The following is an 8417-nucleotide window of genomic DNA, read 5'->3' as shown; positions in this document are numbered from 1 at the left end:
AATCTGTACGCGCAAACTAGGGTGTCAGCGAAGTAGGATGATGGTGGCGAGTATGCCTTGACGTTGAAGACGATAGATAGGGTGATGGATTGATTGCTAGGTGCCAATTCCACAGCAAGAAACGAAATTGTAAACGTAAAGCTTTCCTTCTTTGTTCGAGACATTGAATGCCTGCATTATATCAGAGGGTGAGTCAAACGAGGAAACTTTTGAGTAAATAAACCTTACAGCCTTCCTCTGTACCTTTTCGAGACGGGTAATGTTGTGTTTAGTAAACGGGTCCGAAACCACGCATGCATATTCAAGTTTCTGCGTAATTATTGAATGGATGAATGAATTCTGTGGTTTTACGTGTCAAAACCTCGGATTGATTACGAGACACGCCGTAGTGGGGGAATAATTTTTACCACCAGGGGCTCATTAACGTCCCTGCAGTGCACCGAACACGGTCGTTTTTGCATTTCGCCCCCTTCTAAATGCGGCCACCGCGGCCTGGATTTAGTCCCGCGACCTCGTGCTTTGCGGCGCAACACCATATAGCCGTTAAGCCACCGCAGCGGGTCTTTTTATCTAGCTGTTACATCAACGCATTTGCTTATATAGTAGGTAGATATTGCAATCTGTAACACTGAAGTTTACTACTAACTCCACATTCTATCGTGCGACATATTCACAACAAAAACCGAACGTTGGCGCGACAAGCGCTTGCCTCTTCGTGATGAGGAAATCCAGAAGGTTGCGCTGGGACTATCGTCATTTCAGTGACGACAACTCGCAACTTTATGGTGCGGCCGGTCGAAGGCAGGCTGCTTAAACAAGCAGAATTTCACCTTTTTCTATGTTTTCCTCCATTCATGAAGCGGGTCGTCGAGAGTGCGAAAAGTCGAGAAGGAGATGTGTGCGTAAAATGCAGGTACAAGGACACAAGGTCGTTTCCCGGGAAGGACAGCGGAGGCTCACTGAACTCAGGAAGGCTCTATGAAAAAAAAAGAACAAAACAACAACAACAAAAAAACATCTTTCGCTGTCTCACCCCACAACAAAATCAAAATTACTGTTATTTATCGCCACGTGTCTCCATGCGCGAGTCGACAACGCCAGTTGTCTTTCTATTACAAATGGTATGTTATGACACAGAATGCGCGCTCGCAAATGAGTTACATGTGCGCTAAACCTGGCGAGGCGCACAGTAATGTTGCCACTGCATTTCCTGCAACAGCCTGATTCAGCCTGCAACACCTGCTTTCTAACCGTTTCCGTTGCATGCGATTTTCTCGCTTACGACATGCGCAGTTACATTGCGTCATCTGTCCGCGAGCTCGATAGGCAATTAAATCTACATCCTTTCATATGATGCACTAGAGAACCCGACTGCAAGCTATAATAAAGACGCTTGAAGTGGCTTTTTCATGACGTCCTTTTTAGGATTTCATTCCGACAAGCGCGGGGGACGAAAGCTTCATCGCATGCGCTGCTGTCTCAAGTTGGCGTAGATGGTAACGCTGATAACTGAGGAACCATTAAGGCAGGCTGGTATCGCAGGAACCTGAAGTGAATTTTACTAATATCCAAATAAACGGTTTCCATGGGCACGACTGCTAATTAATTCGCAGGAAAATATTCTTCTACATGCATGTGAGAACTGCACCACGACCACTAAAGTAACTAGAATAGGTGCTTTGCGAGCGTTAATAAAGCAGTCTTTCTTTCGACCGAGTTTTGGTCAATGCTCCTCGTAGGTTTGTGCCAACATCAACAAGTGTTCATTGAATGCGGAAAAGACAGAGGACAGCTAATACGGTCGAGGTGATCAAGAACGTCTTCGTTACACGGCGAAGCGTGGTGCACAACGCGAGCATTTGCTGGTTCGTAAACGAGAACCGGAATAATGGCGCGTGGCAGCCATTGGCAGTGAGGAACGGGACGATCACAGATGTCAGAAGCGATAGGGATCGAGACGTGGGACGTTTCTTGTTACCTCTCGTGTTTCTCCGCGCCCGCACCGATTCATAGTGTTGGGCTATATATAGTGTACAACGCCAACCACGAACACACTCGAAAACAAGCGAGGCACGAGTTAGTTTGGTGCATCACTTCTCGTGATAAAGCGACGGCCATGCAATCATGTAAAAAATGGCCCAATAGTGGATAGTCTCATAGCCGATCGCGAGCACTGACGTAACTGAAGCTGTGGATCGTAAAGTGTCGCACGAGTCATGAATGATTGTTCATTCTTGCAATATATAATATATAATTATGGCCGCTCGAGGTTCTTTGCCTCGAGCGGCCAGTCGCGCGGCAATTTTTTGTGTATTCGCGGGCTTCTGTCACGCTTGGAAAAACACTTGTACCTAGCAGGTATTGAGCAACAGAAAGCTGTATCGTGAGTTTTTCAAGTTGTTCTACAATTTTCTCATTGATACTTTTTATCTTATTATAATATTTGAGAAGTAGGTTAATTATCAGGACTAATTATCTAATAAGACGGAGTGCAAGAAATAATCTCAGTATCTCCAAACGACGCAAACAACGTTGCCTGGTTATGTCAAACTGCGTGGCATGTGCATATTTTTACAGTTTGGCTCAAAATACGTGAGACGTCCTTTATATATTATAAGAAGGCAACAATGACATCAAGGACAACATAAAATTGCTTGTACTAAGTGAAATAAAATCATAAATTATTGGAAAATGAAAATCGATGAAAATACAACTTGCCGCAGGTGGGGAACGAACCCACGTCTTCGCATTACGCGTGCGGTGCTCTTACCATTGAGCTACCGCGGCGCCATTTTCCCCTCCACTATCTGGGCTATTTATGTTTTACCACTGTAATTAACCCTGGGTGTGTTAGCCAGCGCCACCACTCACAAACCTTGGTGGCGGATCTGGAACATCCTTTCTGCCGCAGGCGTCACGAGTACGTAAACTTTTTGGGTGAAGGCAACTGGTCAATAAACCCACACATGTTACCTGAAGGCATCAATGTTGTCGGACTCGAGACCCGTGTTATGTAATGAACAAGAAGAAAGGGAACCGAGGGGCCCAATTTTGATAAATCATATAAGAAGAAGCCAACACACAATGACACCAAGGACAACATGGGGAAATTACTGGTACTTACAAAGTGAATTAAGGAAATCATGAATTAATGGATAGAAAAGTGGCTATATATGTATATATTGCAACAAGAGTATTTTGCAGGTAGACTAGATGAAGCGGTTAAACAAGCTGGCTCGTTGAAAACCGACCTAGCGCGAACCACACGATCGTCAACGTCTTCTTCGACACACTCGCTGGCACAGAGCTGGTGCCGATGTGCTCCGGTACAATCACTCCCCGCGCAGAAAGGAGCCAACCTGGCGACTTAGGGGAATGACAGCACAGGAGGGTCGTAGAACGGTTTCAGCCGAGTGACGTGAACTGTTTCACGCCCTCGGCAGCGGTGGTCGGAAGATGGCTCGAGCGGCTCGATGATGTAGTTGACGGGAGATGTTTGCTCTACTACTCGGTAGGGACCGTGGTAATTCGAGAGAAGCTTAGTCGAAAGGCCGGGAGTAGTGGATGGGACCCAGAGCCAAACTAGCGTTCCCGGGGAATAGTGGGCGCTAGATGCAGATTCGTCATGGCGAGATTTTTGGCGACATTGGTCTTGCGCGGTAAACGAGCGAGCCAGTTGACGACACTCTTCAGCATAAGCAGCCGCTTCGGAAACGGGCGTGGCTTCAGAGACATCGGGTCGGTAGGGGAGAATGGTGTCCATTGAACATGATGGTTCACGTCCATATAGAAGAAAGAAAGGGGAGAAGCCGGTGGTAGCTTGTGGCGCAGAGTTATAGGCGTACGTGACGAAGGGGAGCACCTGGTCCCAATTGGAGTGATCATCGGACACGTACATCGCAAGCATATCTCCAAGGGTACGGTTGAAACGCTCCGTCAAGCCGTTTGTTTGAGGATGGTACGCAGAGGTGGTGCGGTGAACGATGCGGCATTCTTGGAGCAGTGCCTCAATAGCGTTTGAGAGAAAGACGCGGCCACGATCGCTTAATAATTCACGGGGCGCACCGTGTCGCAAAATGAGGCGGCGAAGAAGGAAGCGAGCGACGTCTATCGCGGTGGCAGCTGGCAGCGCAGATGTTTCAGCGTACCGTGTGAGATGGTCGACGGCGACAATGATCCACCGGTTGCCCGCAGGAGTGTTCGGGAGGGGACCGTAAAGATCAATGCCAACACGGTCAAATGGTCGTGTAGGGCACGGTAAAGGCTGTAGAGGACCAGCGGTGCTATGAGGGGGAGTCTTGCGGCGTTGGCACGAAAGGCATGATCGCACGTACTGGCGAATGTATCGATACATGCCGCGCCAGTAATACCTCAGGCGTAAGCGGGAGTAGGTCTTGAATACGCCAGCGTGGCCGCATTGAGGATCGTCGTGGTAGGCGGTGCATATGTCCGAGCGCAGATGACGGGGGATAACAAGCAGCCACCTGCGGCCATCGGTTAGGTAATTGCGCCGGTACAACAAGCCGTCACGAACGACAAAGTGATGCGCTTGACGACGAATGGTGCGTGAAACAGATTCAAGTGAACGGTGAGAGAGAACGTCAAGCAGAGAAGCGATCCAGGGATCCTTGCGTTGCTCGGCCGGCATGTCGGTGATGCTGAGGGACGACGAATCGCAGGTGGAAGTTCGTAAGCAAAGTAGGTCAGGAGGCAGCGGAGAACGGGATAGGGCATCGGCGTCTGAATGCTTGCGTCCCGAGCGATAAATGACACGTATGTCATACTCTTGAAGGCGTAAAGCCCAACGTGCGAGGCGGCCAGTGGGGTCTTTCATAGATGACAACCAGCATAAGGCATGGTGGTCAGTCACAACGTCAAACTGGCGTCCGTAAAGGTAAGTACGGAATTTGCTGATTGCCCAAATAATTGCCAAGCATTCCTTTTCCGTTACAGAATAGTTCGACTCTGCCTTTGTTAGGGTACGGCTGGCATATGCAACGACATACTCGTCATAGCCGTCTTTGCGTTGGGCGAGGATGGCACCAAGACCGACACCGCTAGCGTCCGTGTGAACTTCAGTAGGCGCATTGGGATCGAAGTGGCGCAGTACTGGAGGGGACGTAAGGAGCCGGCGGAGCGTAGTAAATGACTCGTCGCAATCGGGATTCCATGCCGAGAGGTCAGCGCTGCTGGCAAGTAGCTGAGTCAAGGGGGCGATAATAGAGGCGAAATTACGGATGAAACGCCGAAAATAAGAGCACAAGCCGATGAAGCTACGGAGCTCTTTAAGAGTGGTTGGCTTGGGAAACTCAGCAACGGCTCGCAGTTTGGCAGGGTCTGGTAGGATTCCCTCTTGTGAAACGACGTGGCCGAGAATCGTAAGCTGCCTGGCACCAAAATGGCATTTTTTTCAAGTTTAATTGCAAACCAGCGGCCGTGAGACACTCAAGAACTTGCTCGAGGCGATCGAGATGAGATTCAAAATTGGGAGAGAAGACAACTATGTCGTCTAAGTAGCAAAGACAGGTACGCCACTTAAGTCCCCGGAGGATAGTGTCCATCATCCTCTCGAAAGTTGCAGGCGCATTACACAGGCCGAAGGGCATCACATTAAATTCGTATAACCCGTCAGGGGTCACAAAAGCCGTTTTTGGACGGTCCGCTTCAGCCATCGGCACTTGCCAGTATCCAGAGCGAAGATCCAGGGAAGAAAAAAATTCGGCACCTTGTAGACAATCTAGAGCATCGTCTATTCGTGGTAGAGGATAAACATCCTTACGTGTGATCTTGTTCAGTCGGCGGTAATCCACGCAAAATCTGATTGAGCCGTCCTTTTTCCGTACCAGGACGACCGGAGATGCCCACGGACTGTGTGACTGCGGGATCACGCCACGTTGCAGCATGTCATCGACTTGTTCACTGATGACGCTGCGCTCGGTGTGTGACACTCGGTAGGGACGCTGACGCAGTGGAGCATGGTGACCGGTGTCAATATGGTGAACAACCGCTGACGTGCGCCCCAAACAAGGTCGGCCCATGTCGAAAGAGGTCCGAAAACGGTCAAGGAGTTGAACGAGCTGATTGCGCTGAGCTTGCGGGAGCGCGTTATCGACGCTGCGCAACAAGACGTCGTGGTCGGGTGGGGCGGGAGCGGCGGCAGAAGTGACGGCATCGATAGGCAGTGGGGTCGTATCGCAAGGCGCATCAAACGGAAGGATGGCATCAAAAGTGTCGAGACGCCCAACAGATTCGCCACGTAATAGAGTTGAAGGGCAGGGAAACGGATTGCACGCGTAAACTGCACTGGAATCATCATCAAGTGTGACGACTGCGAACGGTAGGACAACGTCCCGGCGACGCGCACATTTCTCAGACGGTACAAAAAGTGCAGTTGAATTGGGGACAGCGTCACAGGTGACGGACACTAAGGCGACAGAGAAAGCAGGGATGACGACGTCAGCAGCGACAACCACTTTAGCAGACGGGCGACGGTCAGCGACGGTTGCGGTACAGAACGGAGACAAGGCGAGTTGTGCACGAGCGCAGTCGACAACTGCATGATGCGCGGAAAGGAAGTCCCAGCCCAGGATAACGGCATGCGATGCATGAGAAAGGACGACAAATTCGACGATGTAGAGCGCATCTTGAATTAAAACACGAGCGGTGCAGGTGGCCGAAGGCTTCACGTGCTGCGAGCTCGCTGTGCGTAGCGAAATATCAAAAAGCGGAGTCGTCACTTTGTTCAGTTTGCGGCAGAGAATCTCACTAATCACACAAACAGCTGCTCCTGTGTCGACAAGAGCGTTCGTCGCGACACCGTCTATAAACACTAAAATCTCGTTAGGCGGCGAAAGAAGAGGCCTTGCAAATTTCGACGACGGCGCAGTTCTTGCCTCAGGAACTGCGGCTGTTAGTTTTCCTCCTGGGCATGGTTGGAACGGCGAACCATGGGGGAAAGAGAGCGGCGGCGGGGAGAAGGAGATCGGCGTGAACTGAAGGCGGGGCGACGTGAATACGAGTCCGTGGCGTCAGATGTAAGACGGTGCGTAGCTTGTTGAGGGACATGACTAAGGTTGGGAGCGCCATCGCGAAAATAGAGTCCGCGGCGGCGACAGAAGCGCGCAACATGTCCCGCAATACCGCAAGCGTAGCACACTGGCCGGTTGTCCGGAGTGCGCCAGGGGTTGAAAGGTGGTCTTGGATGCGAGATAGGTACGTAAACCGGCCGTACCGGACTTGGCGGCGTGTAGAAGTTGGTGGCTGGGCTGGATGGGACTGGCGTCGGCGGGGCATGAGATCGTGTAAGGGCCTCAGCGTAAGTTAACGGCGCCGTAACTTGCGGCGGTGAAGCGGGGGACGGTAGGGCTTCAGCAACTTGCGTCTGAATAACCCGGCGAAGCGACTGGTCCAGTGGGGGGAGAGGCTCAGTGACCGATGCCACAAGAGAGAGCTGACGTGCCACTTCCTCGCGTACGTATTGCTGAATTTGAGGCAGCAACGAGGTGTAATCAATACTAGCGGTGCTGGGAGCCAAATCTGAAACGTCAGCCGTTTGCATTCCAGGGCGACGTGTGGAGATGCGCTGTTTACGCAGCTCGTCAAAACTTTGGCAAAGTTCAATAACTTCAGTAACGCTTTGTGGGTTTTTGGCCACGAGCATATGAAAGGCGTCATCGTCGATGCCTTTCATTATGTGTTTGATTCTGTCAGGTTCCGACATCGACGCATTCGCCCGCCTACAGAGGCCGATGACATCCTCAATGTAGCTGGTGAAGGTCTCACCAATTTGTTGAGACCGTCCGCTGTGTTCAGCGCGAAGCTTGCACACCGCTGGCCGGCCGAAAAACGAAACGAGGGTCTCTTTGAAAGCTGACCAGGTGGTAAAATCAGCTTCATGGTTCTTGAACCACAGGTGGGCCACGCCGGTAAAATAAAAGATGGCGTGAGTCAGCTTGTCGCGGTCATCCCACTTGTTGTTTGCACTAACACGTTCATACTCGGCCAGCCAGTCTTCCACGTCGTGATCGTCAGTGCCACTGAAGACTGGAGGATCACGCATACGAAGCACCCCAGAGCACACGACAGGTGTGGGAGCGGGAGAAGCTCGCGAGGGGCCGGCGTCCTCGGTCATCGTGAAGGCAGATGGTAGCGTACGGCTGCGGAGTTCCAGGACGCTGAAGGGGACTACCCAGCACTTCCACCAAATGCAACAAGAGTATTTTGCAGGTAGACTAGATGAAGCGGTTAAACAAGCTGGCTCGTTGAAAACCGACCTAGCGCGAACCACACGATCGTCACGTCTTCTTCGACACACTCGCTGGCACAGAGCTGGTGCCGATGTGCTCCGGTACAATATATATATATATATATATATATATATATATTATTTCTTTCTTTATTATTCATACTGCGGACTC

At 50.8% G+C, this 8417-nt stretch overlaps 1 non-coding gene across 1 annotated transcript; it reads right to left on the bottom strand.

Annotated features, from left to right (window-relative positions):
- Nucleotides 1-2715: 2715 nt before the first annotated feature.
- Trnat-cgu (transfer RNA threonine (anticodon CGU)) lies at nucleotides 2716-2787 on the bottom strand. The gene has a single exon. It is a non-coding gene; the product is annotated as a tRNA-Thr (tRNA).
- Nucleotides 2788-8417: the final 5630 nt, after the last annotated feature.

Source organism: Dermacentor silvarum, chromosome 9 (assembly GCF_013339745.2).
Source record: "Dermacentor silvarum isolate Dsil-2018 chromosome 9, BIME_Dsil_1.4, whole genome shotgun sequence".
NCBI classification, from domain to species: domain Eukaryota; kingdom Metazoa; phylum Arthropoda; class Arachnida; order Ixodida; family Ixodidae; genus Dermacentor; species Dermacentor silvarum.
The sequence above is the reverse complement of the archived record's forward strand: the minus strand, read 5'-3'. Positions and strand labels throughout refer to the sequence as shown.